A 25,853-nucleotide genomic window follows, 5' to 3' on the forward strand; every position below is an offset into this window, starting at 1 on the left:
TGGTACCTGAAAGATGCTTCTGCAATCAATTTGTTACTCCTCACAGAACGCTTCTAACACCGGCACTATTACCATCAAATTATTGACAAAAATAACCATAGATGTTAGTGACAACGCCAAAATGAGATAATGTCTAGAATTTGAAATGTTCACTCGATGTTCAATCCATATCCACATCAGCATGAGCATATATCATCCCTTGTATTCATGCTTATCAGCCATTTCATCTGCTTTTTCACTTGGCACTTAAACTAAGATCTAGCCAAACATGTCTCAAGTATGTTTAAAACTAAATGCCTTATTTTCCAAGGAGTTCCCTCTCCCAACTTCCTTACATATGGCACTACTCTTCTCCAGATAAACCAAGCCCAGAACCTTGACTCTGCTTTTGGTTCTGTCTGCTAAAACACTAATTTAAGGACTTTGGGCATAGCACTAGCCAAAACAACAACTAGAAACCAAACAAAATAAATCCAAACTATTAAAGCAACAGAGTATCCATATTCAGAACTCTCCAATAAAGCTCTAACTGGTCTCTCTTCCTCCACTGCCCCACACAAGCCCAAGTAGTAGCTAACAAGAAGCCTTCCTAATTCCTCAACACACTTAGTGCTTAATAAAGCACATGACCTTGGGAAAATCACTTAATCTGACCTTTATTTTACTCACTATAAAATGGGTATAAGACTTGCCTATAAGGTCTAACTGAGGTAATGAAAAGGAGTGCCACTATAAATTTTAAAGCACTATAAAAATACAGACACTATCATTATGTCATGATTATGGTAATTTCATTTAGACCTTGTTTCACAAAGGAAGTAAAGAGATCCACATAAAACACAAAATAGGACTGGAGAAAGAACAACTAAGGCATTTGGCCTGCAAAGCTTAAGGACCCATATTTAACTCTCCAGGTTCCACATGAGCCAGATGCACAAGGTGACGCAAGTGTGCAAGGTCGCACATGTGCACAAGATGGCACACATGTCTGGAGTTCAATTGTAAAGCTGGAGGCCCTGGTGCTCCAATTCTCTCTCTTGTTCTCTCATAAAAAATACAAGTAAGCTGGGCATGGTGGCACACACCTTTAATCCCAGCACTTGGAAGGCAGAGGTAGGAGGATCACCATGAGTTCAAGGCCACCCTGAGACTAAATAGTGAGCCTGAGCTGCAGTAAAACCCTAACTTGAAAAACCAAAATAAACAAATAAAAATATAACACAAAATAACAAGATTTTTAAAAAATGGAATAAGAAATACAAAATAAATATAAGGACATAAAATGAAGATGTATACCACAACTGCCTATGTATTTTCTTTCTTCCGGGTGTAAACACTATTTTTTTTTAAAGAAGTTAAACCAATTAAGACAATCCTATGTCCACAAGACTAAACAAAACAAAATCACTGGTCAAAAGTAAGATAAGAAAAGAATCTCATGGAAAAGTCTACCTTTTGCCATATAACTGGACAGTATCCTCAACATCTCTATCATATATACCTATATCATTATATCATTACTAGACTGAAAACCTCTTGAGGTCAGATAATTGTTTTGTTGTGTTTGTAACTTTGGTCATACTTAGAGCAATTAGTGGTGGGAAGAGGGGACTAGAATGTCCAAAGTCTAGTGTATAGGGCAAGGTTAGCACAGGGAAGCCATGAGAGCTCCAACACAACAAAAAGATTAAAAAAGAGTTAAGTGTTAAATCTGTGTTCTTATATGTTACTCAATAGTTAAGTGACTGTAGGCAAGTCACTGTATCATTGTAGAAGCTTTGGGATAGATTACATCTAAATTAAATTACCTTCCAGCTACAATATTCTAGGACATTTAGGTTAATTCAAACTTGGACACGCCCTGATCTCTTCTCTGATCTTCTTTACCTGTCACATGTTTTAATATGTAATTATATATATTGTTTCTAAATTTTTCCTGCTTATGTAAGCAACCCTGCTATATGTAATTCTTGTATTTCCTTTTTCTCCCCCTAAGGAAGACTGGCACAGAACCAGGTATATAGCAGATACATTTCATAAGCTATGTTTAAGATAATTATTTTTAAAGATTCATGATAATATTTTCATGCACCATGAATCAGCAAAAATGTAATCTTTTGTGAAGCAAACTATTAAAATAAATGTACAAAAAAATCCATAGGTCATTATTCTCTTTAAAAGTATGTTCTTATCTTTTTTTTTTTTTTTAATTTTTTGAGGTAGGGTCTCACTCTAGCCCAGGCTGACCTGCTCACTATGGAGTCTCAGGGTGGCCTCGAACTCACTGTGATCCTCCTACCACTGCCTCCCAGGTACTGGGATTAAAGATGTGTGCCACCATGCCTGGCTCAAAAGTGTGTTCTTTTAAAGCCACCATTAGAACAACTTCATTACTTAAAATGACCACATATTAAAACACAAATGTCTTACAACACACACAAATGTTTATTTCTGTTTAGAATTTATACTACAAAGAGAAAGCTCACGAAGAAGAAACAAAAATGTGCTACAGTAATTTTTACTACTTTACATATTAAGTCTCATCCATTATTTCTATGATTCCCAACATAAAAACCAATAAAGAAAAAGAATGTCAGATGTGGTGGCGCACGCCTTTAATCCCAACACTCTGGAGGCAGAAGTAGGAGAATCACTGTGAGTTCGAGGCCAACCCTGGGACTCCAGAGTGAATTCCAGGTCAGCCTGGACTAGAGTGAGACCCTACCTCGAAAAACCAGAAAATAAAAAATAGGAAGTTTAAAAAAAACCAACAAAGTTACAGAGAATTATGAAATAAATTATTTGGGAAATTAAATTGAATTTATTATAACTTTCAATATTACCAGCTAAGTAAAGCTACTACAACCACTCACATTAAACTTAACTTTTATGTTTTTCATACTGTCTTTTTTTAAATTAATATAATCTATCTTCTAAATAAATGCCCAGTTTCCTAGACAGTATTTCAAAGGAGAATCTGGTAAATCTAGAGGTTTGCAGATTCTTGTTCTGCTCAATCAATTAGTCTTCTCAGGCAAATTTAGTGGCCTATGAAAGCATGGATCTCTGCCTCAGTTGGGGTGGGGGATTTTTTTCTCTTAAATATTTATTTATTTGCAAGGGAAGGAGAGAGAGAATGTAAATATGTGTGCATGAGGGTTGCACAGCAAAGGAACTCCAGATGCATGCACCATTTTGTGCATCTGGCTTTATGTGGGTACTGGGAGCTAAACCCAGGTTGTTAAGGCATTGCAGGCAAGCACTTTAACTTCTGAGCCATCTCTCTAGCCCCAGGGTGGGAGATTTTAAAAAGTAAAAGGCTCTCAGGCTGGAGAGATAGCTTAGCGGTTAAGCGCTTACCTGTGAAGCCTAAGGACCCCGGTTTGAGGCTCGGTTCCCCAGGTCCCACGTTAGCCAGATGCACAAGGGGGCACACGCATCTGGAGTTCGTTTGCAGAGGCTGGAAGCCCAGGTGCGCCCATTCTCTCTCTCTCCCTCTATCTGTCTTTCTCTCTGTGTCTGTCGCTCTCAAATAAATAAATAAATAATTTTAAAAATATATATTTTAAAAAAAGTAAAAGGCTCTCTATCAGCCATGAGTATATGAAGATTTCCTTTTAGTGCTCAATAGTTAACACACAAGCCTTACAGAGTGCATATATTTATGTAAAGAGCTTCTTGAAGTCAAAGATTCCAAAACTCAGAACTCTCAAATTCCAAATTTAAATATACCATAAATGAAACAGGGCATGGTGGTACACACCTTTAATTCTAGCACTTGGGAGGCAGAGGTAGGAGGATCACTGACTTTGAGGCCAGCCTGGGTCTACAAGCCAAGTTCCAGGTCAGCCTGGGCTAGAGTGAGACCCTACCTCCCATCCCCCTCTCAAAAAAAGAAAAACAAGTAAATACATATAACCTAAATGGTTCAGTAAGTGAGGCAATGGCTGTTTATTTGTTGGTTGGTTTGGATGTTTTTGTTTTATTGGAGGTAGGGTTTCACTCTAGCCCAGGTTGACCAGGAACTCTCTAGCTCCAGGCTGGCCTCAAACTCACAGCAATCCTCTTAACTCAGCCTCATCAGTTCTGGGATTAAAGGCTTCAGGCTGTCTTTGTTTTTATTGCTTTTAAGACTGACTTCATAAGAAGAGCTTAAGGTCAATTTACAAGTTGGAAGTATGTAAATATAAAATAAAACTGCACTTATTTAAAATTCCACTCAATTAGCCTTATTCAGAATGCACAGATTATGTCAATATGCTTTTTGCATAAGGAAACTGCTATTTTCTATGAATCTTATATGCCTCTTTAGCTATTCAAAAATACATGTATTATTTAGGTGACATAATAATGACAAAGATTACATAAAACTGTAGCCCAAAGTTTCCCTAAAAGGAGGAGGGTGTACAAAGGTACAAGCTTATACTCGCATCAAGGCTAAGGCAGGAGAATGAGCTCAAGGCCATCCTGGGCTACCTAACAAGGTCCAGTCCCAAATAAATAAAAATCACCTGTATCATTGAATCAAATCCACATCTTCTACCTCTAATGCCTAATATTAGATTTCTGTAAAGAATAAAAGTGTGTTTGCTCAAGCATTTAGCACTTAAGGTAACATCAGAAAGGAAAACATGAAGTACCACAAAGGGACATGTTTTGTCCCTTACTACTGTTCTCTAAACAGTAGTTATTTGAATAGTTCTAAATGCAATCACTTCCATTAGGAAAAACACACCATTACTAATCACCAGAGCTGTTCCTGAAGCAGAGTGGGTGTATGAAAGCAAATAATGACAGTATCATGTTGTTATTTTTAGTAATGCTGAAAGCAAGACTAAAATGCAAAGATTAGGCTATGGTTTCTCAACAACAAAAAGGAACAATAAGAGCTGAAAGGATAGTTCGCTACTTAAGGTGCTTTCCTACAAAGCCCAACGACAAGGGTTCTATTCCCCAGTACCCGTGTAAAGTCAGATGCACAAAGTGGTGCATGCATCTGGAGTTTGCAGTGGTCAAAAGCCCTGTCATGCACGTCATACTCTCTCTCCTTGTAAATAAATAAAATATTTTAAAATTTTTATTGAATTATTTATTTATTACAGACAAAAAGAGCGAGAGGGGAAGAGAGAGAGAGAATGGGCATGCCAGGGGCTCTAGCCACTGCAAATGAACTCCAAACACATGTGCCACCATGTGCATCTGGCTTACATGAGACCTGGAGAATTGAACCTGGCTTCACAAGCAAGCACCTTAACCACTAAGCCATCTCTCCAGCCCAAATAAAATATTTTTTAAAAGGAACGATAAGGCAATTACCATCACACATTAAGCCTTCCAAGTACAAAGGAAGCAGTCATGAAAAATGAACAACTTAAGCCGGGCATGGTGGCGCACACCTTTAATTCCAGCACTGGGGAGGCAGAGGTAGGAGGATCGCCATGAGTTCGAGGCCACCCTGAGACTACACAGTGAATTCCAGGTCAGCCTGGGCGAGAGTGAAACCCTACCTTGAACCCCTCCCCCCAGCAAAAAAAAGAACAACTTAAACACACACACACCTCAAGATCAAGCAACCTGGATTCAAGAAATGCTTTAAATATTTCATTTTTATTAACTAAAAACCATTGTGAAAGTGTTTCCAGTTCTTCCATTTTAAAACCACTCACCTAAGAATAAGAATTATTCAAGGTTCTCTTAATACATCTGTGGTGACTAGTAAGGGGTAATTTCACATTCTGAGTCCTAAACTTATTCCAAAATCTACTGACCAGATAGATGAGTGACAGACTAGCAATTACTTCAATTTAGGCAACAATGAAGCACATTTTATTTCTTTGGCTTTGCACTACTTATAGATGCAGAGAATAGATTTACAATATGGCATAATACCACACCATTTAAAATTGAGTAAGAGCCACCGTTTGTTTTTTTCCTTGGCTACTAGCATTTTTTGACCATGACAAAATGAAAAGATTTAGAAGTTAATTTGAGGGAAGAGGTTAAAAATTACTTTTACAGTAAAGGCTTGGAAGCAGAACAGTCCTTTAGAAATTACAAACATTTGGTCAGCTGTCATAAATGTCAGAGACCTTGCTTCAAAGGTTCCATTATAATTAAAAGGTGGGGCAAGTTAAGAAAGAAGTGACAACAGCTTTCTCTAGAAACTTAAGAGACACTTCCTGACAGATACAAAAGGTGACATGTTATAAGCTTTTGAGGCTCCAACAAAACCTAAACTACTCAGCCAGGCCTGGCTCACAGTGAGGAGTAGGAATAAAACACAGCAATTCTATCATACTCCCAAAGTGACTTTAATCACAGCTTAAGATAGCATGTTAAAAAATAGGAGAAATGCCTAAGAAGAAAATCAACTAAGATGGGAAAATTTTTAAGTATAATCACTACAATTATAAAAATCACCAATCGAAAAAAATACACAAATTTGTATAGAAAAATCCCAAATTCATTCTGAATTATTTTATTTTTACACACCATCTTTTTCTTTCTTCTTCTTCCTTTTTTTTTTTTTTTTTTTTTTGTTATTCGAGGTAGGGTCTTACTCTAGCCAGGCTGACCTGGAATTCACTACACAGTCTGAGGCTAACCTCCAACTCACAGTGATCCTGTCTCTGCCTTCCAAGTGCTGGGATTAAAGGTTTGCACCACCATACCCAAGTCTTTTTCTTTTTCTCTCTCTCTTTTTTGGTTTCCTGAATTATTTTTTAAAAGCTATTTTCAGGGCACATGCTTTCCTGCATTTTGTCTTATTATAAATATAATTTCAGCATAAAAGAATATATTAAGAGCCGGGCATGGAGGCAGAGGTAGCAGGATCACTGAGAGTTCGAGGCCACCCTGAGACTACATAGTGAATTCCAGGTCAGCCTGGGTTAGAGCGAGGAGATAACTCAAAGGGGAAATATACACACACACACACACACACACACACACACATACATATATATATATTTTTATATATATATATATATATACACACACACACACACATACTCCTCCCATTTTTTTTCTTAAATTCAGCTTTATTTATTAAAGAAATGGGCTGTAAGGCACATGGTCTCATAAGCCTGGGCCATACTCTGATTAAGAAGTGACATCTTAGTGGCTCCCTGGTCTAGGGGTATGACTGCCACTTAAGATGTACAAATAAGTAGCATCTTAAGAGATTGGAGGATTTTAAAAGGGACCTAATTTAAACAGATAGCTGATCATTTCTTTAATTATCCTTAAAGTCCACATTCTCCATTTGAAAATTGGGGGAAAATTTTTACTACAGCATGGAGAGCCAAACAAAATAAGGCCAGTTCTCAATATCCATCCTTTTTCTGTATTACGAAACCAGTGATATTTGGCTAGTTATTTGAAGTTTGGTTTGTAAAACGCAATGTGCACTTTACCATCATGGATAAAATATCTACAGCCCCAGTAGTGGTTAAATTGCAGCTATAAAGGAAATTGTCCCGAGATAAATGCTTTCTCTATGAGAAGGCACCACTGCTACATTTCACCTCAGGACAATAAATCACATTAACTGCACCTTGTCCTCTGTCCAATGACATCATCAGTTTGACCACATCTTGGGGATCGGGTGCAAAAACATATGCTATTTAAGGCATGAAATCATATTACTGCTTTTTGTCCACCCAGCCTCATGCTTCAGCTTTGTGAAGCATTCACCTGAACACTCCTCATGAAAGCTATTTTCCTGCTGCATTCAGGGCCTACCTACTGGATGTGAAAGAGGGGTAAAATGGTAAGAAGTAGTTATTTTAAATGAGTTTGCTTTTAGTCTGCTAACTCTAGGTTATATGTCTTTATATACAGCTAGTCACAAAATATGTCGCCAGCCATTCACCAATATGGCTTAGTATGATTTCAAAGGTTTAGTACATTAAACATGATTCCCCCAAAATGCCCCTTAAAAAGTGACAGCATTTGAAAACAAGCTCCAACTGCACAAAAAAAATGGCTAAGACAATTTTTACCATAGCAGTATGAAAATCACTGTTTCTCTTAAACAGCAAAAGTTAATCTGTTTTTCACATTCCAACTGCCTTAAGTCTAGATAAAACAAAATCACTTCTGACAACTTAAAGCAGAAAGGCTAGGTATGTGCAGAAGAGACTAAATTCCCAGATCAGGGTAGACACAATGCCTGTGTTTATTCTTTTAGGCATGACACAAACACTCAAAGAAAACATAACCCCATTTCTGTCTTCAGTAGTGCTATGAGGAAAAGTGACAGACAGAACAAAATTAATGTCAGCCTCGCTGAAAATTACAATGCAGAGGTTGGAAAGGAAAGACTTCCGAGAAATTATGAAAGTGCTATTAATTGAAATTTCTAAAATAATTAGCTACTGCACAACTCCTAATAGAAAAAGGAAAAAAAAAAAAACCACTGGTTTTACGAATACTACAAAGCCTGACTGTGTTTGACTTGAGACGAGGGGGACTATCCCCACAACAAAGTCCTCTGTTTGTATTAAACCAAGATAGACCTCATCGCCTCTGAAAATGAGAAATAAGGCCCACATGACTGCAGACTAGGAGAAACTCTTCTTCAGAGAAAACAAGCCATCTCGGAGCTGAAACTTAGCTGGGAGCTGCAGTAAGGCTAGAAAGGCCCCCAAGAGGGTGTGTTTTGCCCGCGAAGGAGGGGACTGGAGTGGCAGTTGGTAGGGGAGTCATTTTGGTTATTAGTAAATAAATCAAGCAGCAGAGAACATGAGGCCTAGGAAACTACTCGAGGAGCCAAGGCCTAGCTCCCCTTCCCTTCCCCAGCACAGCCTGGGTTTGATCTTTGAGCCCTGTGGACTGCCAAGAAAGAAAGAAAGAAAGAAAGAAAAAAAAAAAAGAATCATATCGAACCACAAAAGCACATGGGGCGAATGTAAAATATAAACACGGCGTTGGGCTGTGAGTGGCTGTTATTAAAGGTCTGAATTACTAAACATGAGAGGCGGGGAAAAGCAGGCGGCCATTTCAATAATATAAACCTCCCCGAATTAGACATTATTCAAATGAGAAGAGGTTCGCCGAAGCGAGAGGAGGGGACCCAGCACCCAGCCAGGCGGCACCACCACAGAGCCAGGGAGGGGACCCCCGTGCCCAGCCACCCGCACCCCCCTGGGAGAGGGGGCGCGGAGACTAAGATCAACTTGTCAGCCCAGCCCCGTGGGGGTTAGGAGGGCAATCCATGACGGCCCAGGTCCCGGGAGGACTCCGGACGCTCGCGGGCCTCCGAGAGGCTCCCCAGGGCCACCCGCTCATGGTCGCGGCCCGGCGTGGGGCGTGGGGGGGCGTGCGCCAAGGGGCGGGGGGCCCTGATCAGACCCCGACGGCGACTCCAACCTAACTACTGCGCGAGCCCCAGCGTGGAGGGGGCTCCTCCAGACCGACGGGGACTGCTGACCCAGGGCCAGGCGCCCACCGGCGGCCCAGGCCATCCCCCAGCCAAGGGAACTTTCCCCGAGGGTCCCCTCGTCACTCGGGGAGCAAGGGGGGGGACCCCTGCCGCGCGGGATCTCCGCTCCCCAATGCAGGGTCACCTCGCTGCGCCCACGCCCGCTGCCCCCTACCCACCTAGAGTGCAGGCCTGGTTCGGGTCAGGCCGCCACCCGGGGCACGAGCAGGGCGCGGCCGAGGTGCCGGGGCCATGACCCCCGGGGCTTGGCCCCATGCGGACCCCCGCGCGGCGGCGGCGGCGGCGGCGGCAGGCTCGGACCGGGCGCACACTCCGCGACGACCTGAGACCCCTCGTCCGCCCGGGCCCGACCCCAATCCCGCCGGGGGGGACGCTCGGGTGTCGGGCCACCGGGGTCCGCTCCGGCCCCGCCGCCGGTCCGGCATTGTGCTCGCCGCCACCTCCGGTCCCTCCACGCCCCCCCCCGCTCGCCCGCCCGCCGGCTCCGGGCTCCCGCCCGCGCCCCGCCGGCCCAGCAGCTATGAATATGTAAAATGTCTTTATTGTCCTCTCCCTGTGCCCCGGCCCCGCCGCCCGCCGCCGACCCGCTCGGGTTCGGGCACCGTACGAGGCGGCGGCCGGAGGAGGAGGAGGAGGAGGAGGGCCGGTGCCAGCGGGCGGGCGGACGAGCCGGCGGCGGGGTGGGCCGGGGGCAGGAGGAGGGCGGTGGATCGCAGCCCCCTTTGCCCCGGGTTTTTTCCCCCTCCGCCTGGTCGCTCCGAGCTTCTTTTCCCCCCTCCGCTCGGCGCCCGGCGGGGGCTCTGGGCTCCCCGGCCCCCCATCTCCCCGCCGTTAATTATAATAATCCTGAGTACTAATAAATTATGCTAAGTCGCGGGGGGGGGCAGCGGGAGCCGGGGTTGAGTATGAATATGAATATGTAAAATGCTGTAATGATTACCTGCTGCTGCTGCCGCCGCGGCTGAACTCTCATCTTGACTCGCTGCTCCTCCGTCCGCCATTTTGAATATTTTAACCAAAATCGCCCGGTCGATAAACCCTCCCTCGCTCCCGCTCCCCTCCCCCTCCTCTCCGCCCCCTCCCACTTCCTCCGCTCCCCTGGCTCGCGCCAGGGGGCGCACGAGGCCCGGGCTCTCCGCCGCCAGGCCCCCCGCCCGGAAGAGCTCCACCCGCCCTCGCGCGCTCTGCGCACGCGCATCCCGTCGGCAGCGCTCCTAGCGCACCTAAAGCGCCCTCAACCCGCCAGTCACGCCTTCGCTGAGATTTCTTTTTTTTTTTTTCCGCTTCCGCTGCGCGCATGCGCAACTTTCTCCACGCGCCTGAACTTTCGACTCGCGCATGCGCTTCGCTTGCTCCCAAAAGCGTTCCCTCACTTCAAAGTGCAGTGTGTCAAGTGTCAGTGTTTTGACCGTCCTTTCTCGTCCCACGTCCCTCCCCTCCCGGGTGTGCTCAGGCTTCCGTCCCCTCTCCCCCGGGTGGGATCTGTAAAAGGTCAGAGGACACAGCAGCCCAGAGCGGCCCGGGCGTCTGAAGGGTCCGGAGAGTTCCACGCCCGCGTCCCCCCTGCGCTCCGAGCTCACCGTGCAGGCTTTCCACGCAGTGCACACACTGACAACAATGGAGGGGCCGCTCCCCTGCTAGGTAATTTCCGGCCCTGTGGGCAGGTAGGGGCGGAAACGCCCGCCGCGGGCAGCTGGGCACCAGGCACCTGCTGGGCCACGCGCGGGCGTCCCGCTTTCAATTTGAATCCGAGCTAATCCCCGCCCCGCGCCCCGGCAGATGCCGGAGGTTCCAGCGCGAGGGGGGCGTGTCCTGGGCTGCTTTTAATTAGCCCCAGTCCTTCTGCTCTACTTGTTCCCAACGCCCGCCCGCCCGCCCGCCCGCGCGGCCCCCGTTCGCGCACACGGCCTCCCCCGCCGCGCGCCTTCCGAGCTCCGGCGGTAAACTGAGGACCCGGCCGAGACGCCCGCGGTGGCACCGTCGGGACTTTCGCTTTGCTCGCGGAGCAGATACGATAGCGGGGCAAAGTTTCCCCTTGTAAATATCTTTCTTTGTAACTGGCCAAAAATGCTGCCAAGATTTCGCTCTCGCGGCAGACTTTCGGGGACGAAGACCCAATCTCTAATCAGTTTTCTAGTTCTTGATCATTAAGTCCCAACATTTTCCTGGATTGTTTTTCAGTGTTAAGAAGAAAAAATAATGGTAAACAAAGTGAATAAAGGGGCAAAAAAAAAAAAAGGTAAATTAGCCCTCGTGTTTTCTAAATAGAAGTTGACTAAAGTTTAAATTGGGTAAAATTGCAGGTTCTATTGTGAAGAAACGCTGATCTCTGCATGAGAGCAGTTATGTTAACAGCTGAAATTTTAATTGCGAGGCCCAGCCTGCTTGTTGAATTCTTTTCACAAGTAGAAGCTATTGCCATTGACAGCCAATGACTTGAGGTAAGATTTAGTGGTAATTAAGCATTAGGGTGTGCACAAAACTGTTTAAACCAAATAATTGGACCACCCTATATTTATTTCAAGGCACACAACCGACACAGTAAAGAAAATGCAAATTTTAACCACATTATTATAAGTTAACTGGCTTGACTGTTGGGGAACTCTCAGAATCTAATTTAAAATAAGTTAAATACCCATGCTCCTGAGAAACACAAATTTGAAGTCATCTAAATTAAGAAATATCTGTCTTCTGTTTAGTCGTAGTTTATCTCTGATTCAAAAAGTGAATGCCTTTCAAAAAGCCATTAAAGCTAGTGTATGTATTATTCTTTACTATTTTATTTCCATAAAAGGAACTTTTCATGTATTGAATTTTCATGTATTGAATTATTTAAAGGAGGACGGTTACATGAGGAAAGAAAAACTTAAAATAATCTATATCAATGTGTGATTTTCTTCTGACAATATTTATGTTCTCATTCTTGTCCCCAGTGTGTAGCACAACTCCTGAGTTTAGTAGAGGCTCATAAACATTTATGGGAGGAAAAATGGCAAATAAAGTTATATAAAAAATTTTAAATCGATGAAGTCATTCAATGAGAACTTACGAATAATTATATTCTACCTTGCGCTTTACTAGGTGCTAAGTGTATGAAAATGTGTTAAAAGAGTACTTTGTGCTCACAAAACATACAGGTATCAACTCATTTTCACCCTTCTGTTACCCTGGAAGATAGGAACCCTGTTCATCTCGGTTTCCTTGAATGAGGAAATTGAAGCAAAGAGATGTCAAGTAACTCATGTAAAGTCACACCATTGTTAGATGGTCCAGCTTAATTCAAACATAGGCAAGGAGGTAGGAGGTAGGTACTTTTTTTTTTTTTGGTTTTTCGAGGTAGGGTTTCACTGTAGCTCAGCTCAGGCTGACCTGGAATTCACTATGTAGTCTCAGGGTGACCTTGAACTCATGGGGATCCTCCTACCTCTGCCTCCGGAGTGCTGGGATTAAGGCACGCCCTGCCATGGTATGTACTCTTAACCATTCTTTGCTGTTAGTATGGATCGGGCCCCATCTCCTGGGTGCAGTGTAGGTCAGTGTGGAGAGGAAACATATTAACAAATAATGTCCTTGATGGTTATCTCATCAAACTGAAAATGCATACATGGGTGAGATCTTATGTTCATAAATAAATAAATGTATATATATATATGTATACAGGCCAGTTGTACTTTTAATCCCAGCATTTGGGAGGCAGAGATAGGATTGCTGTGAGTTTGAGGACAGCCTGAGAGTACAGAGAGAGTTCCATGACAGCTTGGGCTTATTTTAAAAGCAAAAAATAAATAAATAAAAAATAAAAAAAAATAAGCCAGGCATGTTGGCACATGCCTTTAATCCCAGCACTTGGGAGGCAGAGGTAGGAGGATCGCCATGAGTTCAAGGCCACCCTGAGACTACAGAGTTAATTCCAGGTCAGCCTGGACCAGTGTGAAACCCTACCTGGGGGGGGGGGGGGGAAGTACACAAATAACAACTTTACTATAATTGCCCCAAAACTATAAGTGATACCTTCAAAACGCAAATGAATTAAATTGTAGGACATTCATATCACAGAATACTAATAATCAATAAAGAGAAATTTTTAGCACAGTAACAAATTCTGTGACTCTCAAAGGTCTTATGCTACGTGAAAGCAGTTAGTCTCAAAAGGTTATATATATGATTCTATCGTCGTGTTATTAATGATAACTAGGGATTGAAAACAGACCAGTGGTTACCAGGTAGTGGTGGTAGGAGAAAGTGTTAACTATATAGGCACAAGAGAGTTTGGAGGGCTCATGGAGGTGTTTTGCACCCTGACTGTGGTGGTGGCAACATAATTCTACATGTAAGGTAAAATACACTCCACACAGAAGAATTGGAGAGCTGTGGTTGACTCTGTATAGGTAGTACTCTATCGATATGAGTGATTCCATCTGTCTTGCCAAAGACAACACAGGGTTCTTTTGAAGATAGGTATGGTCATGGGACTAAATTACACCTGATGAGTAATAAGAAGTTATTGGATAGGATTTCTTAAAAGAAGCAAGTATGTTTTTAGTTTGGTTGGTTGGTTGTTTTTCCTTTTTCCTGCTTCCTAAAATGCAGATGTGAATAACAAAAGTCTTTCAGCATTCTTGCACCATGAAATGCCCTTGTTCTGAAGACATCATGCCTTGGGGGAACAAACAGATCAGACCTCTCCACAGGCAGTAGGGGAGGAGCTTGGGTCAAAGACTGGCACAGCCTTCCTTAAACTGAACTAAAATCTGGTGCTGCCACATGCATTTGTTAAAGAGTGAAAGATACAAACTAGAAAATGAAATACTTTAGTGATTGTAATTGCTTTAGTCAACTAAATTAAAATTGTCATTTTTATAAACATCTTATTTACATTTTATTTACTGATAAGATTATTTACATTTTATTTACTGATAAGATTAACATTCTTCTTTTGTTTGTTTGTTTTTCGGTTTTTTGAGGTAGGGTTTCACTCTAGCACAGGCTGGAAATCATTATGTAATCTCAGGGTATCCTTGAACTCACAGTGATCCTCCTACCTCTGCCTCCCAAGTGCTGGTATTCCACTTGTCTGTCAAGCCTAAGGACCCTGGTTCGAGGCTCGATTCCTCAGGACCCACGTTAGCCAGATGCACAAGGGGCACACACGTCTGGAGTTCCTTTGCAGTGGCTAGAGGCCCTGGCGTGCCCATTCTCTATCTATCTATCTGCATCTTTCTCTCTCTGTCTGTCACTCTCAAATAAATAAATAAAACAAATAAAGGTGTGCGCCACCATGCCTGGCAAGATTAACATTCTTATATAGCAAAATAATGTGTTTGGCGACCTGTAGATTCACTTAGTGACTAATTTTACAGCAGGGGTCTTCAAACCACGTTCCATGAAGTCCTCAAGGGTTGGATTAAAGTGGAATTTAAACAAACAAAGCACCCTTGAACGCTTTTGTCAAAATGACTCTGCTTTACCTATACCGGAGTTCAAGATGAAATTTTACTTGAAAAAAGTTAAACCCTGTGATGGTTTATACTGATTGTCAACTTAACAGGATTTATTGTCACCTGTGAGAGATTGTGGAGATTAGGGCAGCCTCTGGGTATAGCTGTGATTAGGTTGACTGAGATGGAGAGACCCACTTTAACTGTGGGCAGGGTCCTGAGCTATGTAAGAACAGGGCTGCCTGAGCAGACGCCTTCATGGCTTTGCTCTGCTTCCTCCCTGTTGGACTAAAGGTGACCAGCTCCTGCCACCACGCCTTCACCTTAATGAACTGGCAATGCAAACTGAAATCAATCTTTCCTCCCTGAAACTGTCTTTTGTCAGGCGTTTTGTCTCAGCAACATGAAGTTAATACACACACATACATACACACACACACACACACACACACACACACACACACATGCATATATGTATATATGTATATATAAGTGGAATGTACTGTTTTAGATGATTCCACGAAGGTATTTCATTGCTAAAGATGCATATGCTATGGATACATTGTTGGAGAAACAACTTTAAAAAGTTTCAAGATAAACTGGTCATGCCCATTAGTTATGAAGCACTGAGATCCTCATCTCTTTCTTTCAAAAGAAAATTTTTTTTTTAATTTTATTTATTTATTTGAGAGCGACAGACACAGAGAGAAGGACAGAGAGAGGGAGAGAGAGAGAGAATGGGCGCGCCAGGGCTTCCAGCCTCTGCAAACGAACTCCAGACGCGTGCGCCCCCTTGTGCATCTGGCTAACGTGGGACCTGGGGAACCGAGCCTCGAACCGGGGTCCTTAGCTTCACAGGCAAGCGCTTAACCGCTAAGCCATCTCTCCAGCCCAAGAAAATTATTTTTATTTATTTAAGAGAGAAGGGCATATCAAGAGAGAGAGAGAGAGAATGGGCGCACCTAGACCTCTTTCCACTGCAAACAAATTCCAGATGCACGCGCCACCATGTGCATATGGCTTATGTGTATACTAAGGAATTGAACCTTGGTCCTTGGGCTCTGCATGAAAGCCATCTCTCCAGCCCCTCTGTTTTTATCTGTGTCTTGCAGAAGATTTTTAGAGGGAGATTTTGATCCTGCCCTGGATATATCTGTGGATCTCCTCCTAGAGCAGATGGAGAGGACTTCTATTAAATTAATGTATCTTGGTCACATGTGTTTACATTCATAAAAGGATGTCAAACTTACTGACTGTAGCTGACTGATGAAATTTATGTTCTGTCCTTAATGTACACTGTAGACTACTTCTAGTTCTCAGAGAATGAACACTGAGATCTTTACAACTCAATACTCATCAAAAGGCCCAATAATGTTTATAGAGACGTGTCTGGTAGATACATAGCCATTTTCCCCTCTAGTTTAGGGTCAGCAAACATGTGATACTGCTCTTACTGCTATCTTTCCCAAGCCTCTGGCCAACTTTAATTCATAACCCTTTCTTGTGCTGCGGCGAGATTTTTGCTCAAACAATTCTTTTCAACCAGAGCTGCAGGCAGCCATTGGCATCTCATCAGCATTGGCTTGTAACATGAAATCCATTTGCTATTTCACCTCTAAGATACTTTTAAAAAGCAAACTGTTAGGAAGCCATGAACTGGAAATTCATCATTTTGTCCCCTTGTAAGATTTTTCCTAGAATTGTGCTTTGGACTTATGTCATCAGCCTACATTACAATCATAAAAACCTTTTTAGAAATTTGTCATGTTTTACTGAAGGACTGTTATTTGGACTTTCTGTCTTCTGCAGATTCTTTCTAAATGTGTGATGGAGAGGTTAAGTAACACCTAACTTCACCCAGTAAGGGAGAGAACTAGGAATTAGCTAAAGATCTGCTGATTGCATATACTCTCCTCAAACCTGCTGTCTTGGCCTCCAGCTCCTCCCCAACCTGCCTTCCTCCTGCCTCTGCTCATTCAGTACTTCACTTTATTTCCATGCATTGGGGTGTCTGTTTTTCCCCTGCATTTATTGATTCCTTTTCTGCCTCTTTGTATCCTTTCTCATAAGCTTCTTCTAGATAAACTCTGCCTGCACTTACTCATCAACCCGCTGCAATCTGACATCTGCTCCAATCATTTTCCTGAGATTACTTCATTGAAGTCACTGATGACCTCCTAACTGCCAAATCTGATGACATCTTTACTCCTCACCTTCACCCATCTCTAGGCAATTTGACAATGTTGATCATTCCTTACTTCTTAAAATCATCTCTGCCTCTGACCTCGATGACAAATTGCTCTCCAATTTCTCCTTTTATCTCTCTAACCACGTCTTGATTTTCCTCACTGGATCTTCTTCCCATCTAATATAGGTACTCTCCAAGGATCTATCCTTCTCTCTCTCTCTCCATGTCACAAGCCTGTTTAGTATCATTATCACAATTTCAACTGTTATCTTTCTGAAGATGACCCCCATATCTACACCTTCAGTCCTGATCTCCTGTTTGACTGTCAGAGATATTGCATATGTCTTGTTCAGTAGAGCATAATCTATGAAGGGCCTGGACATAGTCTATGCTAAACAACTTTGTTCCATCTATGTTTTAGTGACTACTCAAAAGCAAAAAAATTTTCATTTATTCACAAACAGTGATGAAAGACCTATGCTTGGCATTGTTCTAGTAGGCAAAACATTTCCTTTGGATTTTTTTTAACACTCTGGCATCAGCACACATTTTATTCAACCTTTTGACTTCTTAGCCAACATCTATATATTTTATTTATTCTAAGGTATACATTTTTCATATTTTAATATGTTTGAAATTAAGATGCAGCTCAGAAAGGGGTATGTTTTTTTTTAAGTTTTTGTTCATTGGCACCATTCCTAATGGTGTATGAAACAATTGTCCTTCTCATAATCTATGACATTTAAAATGAAATGGCATATTTTGTACTGAGATTTGAGGTTTAAAAATGTCATTCTAATGGGTTTTATCAGCTAAGAAGTGGTTAGTAGTTCTGAGTGTACTGGATTTTTTAAGGCAGGGAAAGAGATAATTTTAAAGACTTTTCAAATATTAAGGGTTAAGATGAAAGGAAAAGGATTTCCACTTGCACTGTAGGTTCACACATGTGAACATTACCCCTGCTCCAAATCAATAGCACTGGCAGGTAAAATACAAAAAGAGAAAAACAAAAGGAAGCAAGTCTGCAAGCAGTAACTTCAATGGGCCAGAAAGAAGTAGAGCTGCTTTATTACGGCCTTGTGGATGCAAAATACAGCTCAGCTCTCGCTTCAAATGGAATAAGTCATAGTTGATGCATTCATGACCCCATGGGGGAGGGACTTCAGTGAAATGGGGTGGGGAGAAGACACATGAATATAACCCAATAGGAGTGTGACCAACACACAATTTGTTCATAAAGTTCATAATTTAATAAGAAATATAAAGAGCTTTAAGAGACAGTGACAACAACAACAAAAAGACATGGTTTATTTGTAAGTCAAACATGAGTGACCATGGTCCAGGAACATGGATACAGGTTGCCCCAAATACCATGTTCAAACAGGGAGGTGATTTCATGAAGGTTTTATAGAACAAAAAAAAGTTCTAAATTAAGACATTTTCCAAATACATTGGATCTGTGTAGGTGGGTTACAGTAAAGTGGGAAAATTTCTATTGTAAATATCAGATATCTGATGGCATTCTTTTTTTGTTGTTGTTCATTTTTTATTTATTTATTTATTTGAGAGTGACAGACACAGGGAGAAAGACAGATAGAGGGAGAGAGAGAGAATGGGCACACCAGGGCCTCCAGGCACTGCAAATGAACTCCAGAAGCATGCGCCCCCTTGTGCATCTGGCTAATGTGGGACCTGGGGAACTGAGCCTCGAACCGGGGTCCTTAGGCTTCACAGGCAAGCGCTTAACCACTAAGCCATCTCTCCAGCCCAGCATTCTTTTTTAATTTAGTTTTTATTTATTTGAGAGAGAGCGAGAAAGAGGTAGGGAAAGACAGAGGGAGAGACAATGGGTGTATCAGGGCCTCCAGCTGCTGCAAATGAACTCCATACGTATGTGCCACCTTATGCATCTAGCTTTACGTGGGTCCTGGAGAATCAAACCTGAGTCCTTTGACTTTGCAGGCAAGTGCCTTAACTGCTAAGCTATCTCTCCAGTTCTGATGGCATTCTTAATATTTGAGATGGTAGAAGCTAGTGGTCTTAGTTAATACATTCCAAAAAGATTCACCTAATAGTAACAAAGATGTTAGGTCAGACACAGATGGAAAATGAGTGGCTATGAAGGGACTACAGATAGCCCAAGAAAAGTTGGCTCTGGATCTTCAACATCTCAGCTCTCTACAATCACAAGGTGTAATCAGTCAGTCAGCCTTGTACAGTGTTTAACACAGTGCCATTTTGCTGTCTCTTTTTGTTGGGGCTAGAACCCAGAAGTAGGCAGTAAGCCTGGATTGTAGTACCATTAAGAGTACAGGCACAGGGCTCGAACTTACCCTGCCCCCATGGCATACGCACATAGTTAAATATGTATAATTTGCAGCTTCTCTTTAGTTTTGTTTATTTTAGTACATACATTTTACATAAATTAAAAACATGAAACACATAATTTTGTGATCTAGAGAAGTCACTTTTGCCTTGCTCTCCTTTAAGGAAACTTTTTTTTTTTTTTTTTCTTGGTTTTCCGAGGTAGGGTCTCACTCTAGCTAGCTCAAGCTGACCTGGAATTCACTATATATTCTCAGGGTGACCTCAAACTCATGGCAATCCTTCTACCTCTGCCTCCCCAGTGCTGGGATTAAAAGCATGCACCACCACACCCAGTTTAAGGAGACCATTTTTTAAAAATATTTATTATTTATTTATTTATTTGAGAGCAACAGACATAGAGAGAAAGACAGATAGAGGGAGAGAGAGAGAATGGGCGTGCCATGGCTTCCAACCACTGCAAATGAACTCCAGACGCGTACGCCCCCTTGTGCATCTGGCTAACGTGGGACCTGGGGAACCGAGCCTCGAACTGGGGTCCTTAGGCTTCACAGGCAAGCGCTTAACCACTAAGCCATCTCTCCAGCCCTAAGGAGACCATTTTTATTAGTTTGTTGCATATTCTTCCAATACTTCTTGCTACATTCTATTTGCAAAATAAGAGTGATTTTTTTTTGCTTACTTTTCTTTCATATATAAAAGGTTAGCATACCTTATATACTATTTTATACCTTGCCTTTTCCACTTAATATTTTATATATATATATATATGAGATTGCTTTCTATCAGAACATGAAGATTTTGTTTTTTATTTTTTATTTTGAGGTAGAGTCTCACTCTAGCCCAGGCTGACCTGGAATTCACTATGTAGTCTCAGGGTGGCCTTGAACTCATGGCAGTCCTCCTACCTCTGCCTCCAGAGTGTTGGATTAAATGTGTGTGCCACCATGCCTGGCTAGAATGTGAAGATTTTAATAATTTTTTATGTCTCTGTGTACTTAATGCATGCATGAACCATGGTTTACTCAACCAGTCCCCCTTATTGCTGGATATAGGCTATTGACAGGTGTACCTTTGTCACAGTAATACAGTGGCAACTTTATACCTGTGACACTTCACACTTCTACATACCTTTGTAAATAAAAGCTCAGTTACATTGCCCATGCCTAGGCCTGAAATTTGGTAAGATGTGGATAATTTATCCAAGTAGGAACACAAAACCATAGTCTCTAAACCAGGAATTATGGAGAACCACTCTTAGATTGTTTTAATACTATAGGAGCCTTTCACCATCATCCTAGGATCTGGCTGCAGACCAGAAGCTTAGGATGTGCAATGAAGATAACTGCAAAACTAGTAAACTGCAAATGAGAGAAGGAGAGAGGAAGACAGCAAAACAATTATTTATGGTATGAATGTGAATACATACTTCAAAAACTATGTGTATTTTAATGCTATATTAAATATTTTATTTGACTATTAAATAAGTATACAAATAAATTGTATTTAAATTTAAAGTAAAGGGTCTAGGGAGATGGCTGCTTGCCAAACAAACACAAGGGTGGGAATTAGGATCCCCAGCACCTACCTAAATGCTGGGTGGGTTCACTAGCCTACATGTAACCCCGCACTTGGCTTGTAGAAATGGGATCTCAGGACAAGCTGGCTAGCAAGACTCGCTGAATCAGCAAGCCCTAGGTTCAAGTGAAACACCCTGACTCACTAGTAAGGTGGAGAAGTGATCGAGGTAAACACTTGATCTCCACCTCTTGTTCCCACCAGCACATATCTGTACACATGTGAACACACATGCACACATACACCACATACACATGCAATATAATTACAGGAAAGTGATCTATCTGATTTTTGTAATTGGTTCTATACTTAAAAACCTACACCAGAGAGGGTGGGTAAGGAGAAAAAAAAACCTATACCAGAGTCAGTTCTCAATGGTTCAAAGATTTTTAAAATGAAAAATAATAAAAGTTCTATAAAAAATCAATTATTCTCTTTATAAGAAATAATATTGTCAGAAAAACTAAGGTGAAAGTAATAAAAGTAGTTAATAAAAGCTAAACTACTAAGAAGCTATAATTATACATTTATATGCAACTACCAATAAGATAAAACATCCAGGCATGGTGGTACATGCCTTTAATCCCAGCACTTGGGAGGCAGAGGTAAGAGGATATGTGAGTTCAAGGGCAGCCTGGAACTAAAGTGAATTCTAGGTCAGCCTAAACTAGAGTGAGACCCTTCCTCAAACAAACAAACATATATATATATATATATATATATATGTATATATATATATATATATATATAACAAAAATTGCCCTATTACAATAAGAGATTGATAAGAACATAAGCATAGGTTAGGGCTTTTGTTTATTTTTTGGTTTTTCAAGGTAGGGTCTCACTTTAGCACAGGCTGACCTGGAATTCACTATGTAGTCTCAGGGTGGCCTTGAACTCACAGTTCAGGATCACAGATCTTCCTACCTCTGCCTCCCAAGTGTTGGGATTAAAGACACATACCACCTTGCCTGGCTGCACCATTTCTTTTGTCTGGCTTTACATGGGTAGTGAGAAATGGAACTTGGGCCCGCAGGCTTTGAAAGCAAGTGCCTTGAACCACTAAGCCATCTCACCAATCCTGCCCTATCATTCTAACCAGTTGAGTTAGTGTGTGCAGATTGAGCCCAGACTCAGTATATTACTGGTGCTCAGCTGTGTCTGGACATATCTTGCAGGATAAGATAGATCAACAAAAGTTATGTTTGCTTGAAGAGTTAAAGAATCTCTTGGCAGAAAAGCCTATCCTAAGTGATACTAACACTTCCAGCTTGGCTGTGTATCCAAATTTACTTTGATCGTTCAAGAAGGTAATTGACTAAGGTTTGAGCATTATGGCCCTCTTTAGGTTAAACTTCCAGCTCACAGTCTCACTATCCCCCCCTTATGGAATCTTATGAAAAGAAAACTCTTCCAGCAGAGGTAACCTTCAAAATGTTTAGCACCTCATGCGGCTTGAGCATTAACTAAACAGGGCATGTCAGGTGTGTCCTATGCCAGGACACACCCACTGGGTTTCAGTCCCATCTATAAAGACCATGCATGATTGTTTCTATAGGACACGGGATTTTAATCTTCTCTAATAGAGTTTAGTATGGAGGGGAGGGTATCTTTGCCCCATTCAGGCAAATTGAGTTGCAGTGCTCTGGAAGAGGTACCAACAGCACTAACAGAAAGTAGTAGGGCCTTGTGATGAGTGCTTGAGTAGATGAAAGAGTATAAAATGAGGGTGCCGTGAGTAAACTGATCAGACCCAAAGAGGACAGCTAGCTGTGTGTTCTGGCATCGTGTAAACCAGAGGTCCATCCCAAGGTCCCTTTCATTGAGCTTCAAGCAAGGGACATGAATGTCCTGTGCTTTAGGGTCCTTCACTGTAAATAGGGGTCACTGTGTTTTCACCATGCTCCCTGTTCTTGCAAGTAATAGTAGGACCACATGAGTTACCCTCCCCCCCCGCAAGGTCTCACCAGAAATTCCACAGAGACCAGTCCTTTATGAGTGGTCAGTGCAGGAAGACATGTCCAAGCCAGCAATATGGAGAACATTAACTGGGCTATTTATTGGGCTTTCATTCTGTCCCTTATTTCACTTCAGTCCCATATGTACAATATCTAGGGATAAAAACCCTAAGTCTTCCCTTCAAGATGGTTTTAGACTATTGAGCATTCAGTGTGAGTGAAGTCCATATCACTCAGAGTATATGCAGATCAGGGAGCTCAAAGCAGATGCACCTGACTCCTAAACCAGACACCCATTGTTGTGTGGGGGGTTCTTCAGAGCCAGGGGCTGAAGGAAAGAGCAACCTTGGAAAACCACTATCTTTCAGGCTCAGTGGCTGAGAGTCCCTTATAAAGATAAGTTGTGTAAGAAAGAAACCCTGGCAACCAGGTATGCGCAGGTAATCCACACTACTTCTAGGCTGAGGCAGAAGGATCCTGAGTTGAGGTTAGCCTGCAATAATACAAGACTTTTATCTCAAAACAAACAACAAAATATGTATAGAGCTGGGGAGATGGCTTAGTTGTTAAAGGTGTTTTCTTGTAAAGCTTGCTTGCCTGGGTTCAATTCCCTGGAAGCCACGTAAGCCACATGCACAGTGGCATGTGGATATGGCATTTGCTTGCAGCAGAAAGACTGGCAGACACACACACACATGCCTACACAATTGTAAAAATGAGAAAAGGATCATAGTTTGAAATGAGGATCAGTAGTCTATAAAGCTAGGACCACTGGCTCATTGGTCTAGGGGTACGATTCTCACATAGGATGGGACCACCGTTCCTAAATACAATTTACAGCTGAGGAAAATGTACTTTTTCTCATATAAATTTTATGCCATTCTTAGACTTGGAAGGATAGTTTCCAGTGCATAATGGCCAGAGGGGCTGAGGTCAGAGTAACTTGCCTGAAGTCACTTAGACATTAAAATTTGAATGCAGGACCACTGACATCAGCTTTTCTCACGAAGGCAGGCTGTCCCAGCTGAGGAGAGAGAAAAACTAGTGTTTCTCATTGCCAGATAGTTCTGATTGCTATTTACTTTCTCATCTATTTCATATTATGGTAATGTTTTCCTGGAATTGGATGATATAATACTAGAAATTGAAGATGTTTATTCGCTACAAAGATTACATATGCAGGCTTCCTGTCATAATCAAGGGAAGTTGCTCACATCATTTATGATTTCCAGTCTTCTCTATATATGATAATGCTTATTTTAGGAAACTGTTTTTACTAAGCCTGCCATCTTCCAAAGGAAAGTAAGTAAGGCGGGGGCAGTCACATATCCTTTGATATTTATTGAGTCTGGAGTCCACCTTAAATTAGTTTGCTGGGAAATATTGCATGTGATGAATGATATAGTATTTAAATGATGCTGTGGATGTTTTCCTTTGTAATAAAGCAAATTACTCTAACAAAACTATTTTGTTTCATTTCTTCATACAAAATTCATGTTTAAAATCCATCTAGGCCCTAAAACTTTAAATTTCCATAACAAGTTTTATGCATTATTAAATTTTATGCACCACCGCATTAAGCTCTTAAAATTGATTGCACAATCTAATTAATTCAGAATATTAACTACAATTTCCATAAAATGAATAGGATAATGTTGATGGGGGTGAGATGGAGGCTACTATCATCTCTTTCTCTCTCCCCAGCATCCCAATTATGTGTATACTAAAAACTGCTTCTCTGGAAGTCCCCTATCCAGTAACTTCAATTTAGGGAAACAGCCAAAACCAAAAGTTAATTTAAAATACTTCCAAATAGACAACTCTGAAAGGCTTGCACTTCATTCCCAGGCAAACCCTTTCAATTTTCTGTCAAAAGTTAGAGACCTCAATTTTTTTGGTTTGCTTTTGTTAACCAGAATTTCCATGAGCCTCATGATTTCTAAATCCGAAGATAAAATATCAAATGAAAAGTATGATGAGGATAAAGTAGATTGCCTGAGGCCTCTCCCTGAGAGAAACAAGACGTGTCTGTTGACAGCCTGATAGCAAGGAGAAAAGAAAATGCCACAAACGAGTTCAAGACCTGGGAAGCTATGGCGATGCAAGGACTATTTATCCTATTGAAGATAGCCCTAGGAAGGTCATCAGAGACTGAGTACTTACCACATCATAATACCAAAAGTAGTCAATGTCAATGGCATGGTGGAGACACCAAAGGCCAACTGAAGTTCTTTCTTTCTCCTGTTTCAGAAGGTAGTAAAGTATACCATGTGCTTCACAGTTTTCAGTTAGAAAGATTAAAATATTTTGAATCTTAAAGGGCTGTTTAAATAATTCAGAAAATTGACTTGAGTGGATCCTAATAATGTGAAGCAAATAAAGGTGCTGAGTATTGTAACTGAGCCCTCGATCTTGTTTAAAAATTAAACTACATAACCATGGTGATTCAAATACCCCGGATATCTCATGACTCCTGAAGCCTCTGGATACAAATGAGGTCAAATTTTCATCAATAACCCAAATGTTTCTACTCCCAGCACCTATCCACATCACTGCAGGACACCAGCATGTCCATTCTCCATTGTAGAATTGCCCTTTCATGTTTCTCTCTCTACAGAGTCACCTGCTGTTCCTGCGGTGGGGGAGAGGGGAGAAGGCTGCCACCTGGGGCGCACCACACCTTGTTGCATACCAAACAGTTTGGGACCGCCTTGATCTCTCCATGCTGGGTACCTAGCTGAAGGGCAGAGAGGCTCTTTCACTGTCACTGTGCTTTAAGGAAACTGGCCCTTCTGTCTGGAATCAACCCTTCTCCTCCTTGAGGTCAGGAGAGGAAATGGGCACCATTCTTAATTCTCTTGTTTTCCAGGAACCACCCCCGCTCCCGCACTTCCTCAGATGCCCCTCCCTAACTGCATTGC

The 25,853-nt window shown here is 41.9% G+C and overlaps 1 protein-coding gene across 1 annotated transcript in view; it reads right to left on the minus strand.

Annotated features, from left to right (window-relative positions):
- The window catches only part of Pou2f1 (POU class 2 homeobox 1), a 160,362-nt gene extending 149,933 nt beyond the window's left edge, over positions 1-10,429 (minus strand). The window contains exon 1 of the mRNA XM_045156232.1: positions 10,386-10,429. The gene's annotated coding sequence lies outside the window, so the exon portion shown is untranslated. The remainder of the gene's footprint in view (positions 1-10,385) is intronic.
- Positions 10,430-25,853: the final 15,424 nt, after the last annotated feature.

The sequence above is a fragment of the Jaculus jaculus genome, chromosome 1 (assembly GCF_020740685.1).
Source record: "Jaculus jaculus isolate mJacJac1 chromosome 1, mJacJac1.mat.Y.cur, whole genome shotgun sequence".
NCBI classification, from domain to species: Eukaryota; Metazoa; Chordata; class Mammalia; order Rodentia; family Dipodidae; genus Jaculus; species Jaculus jaculus.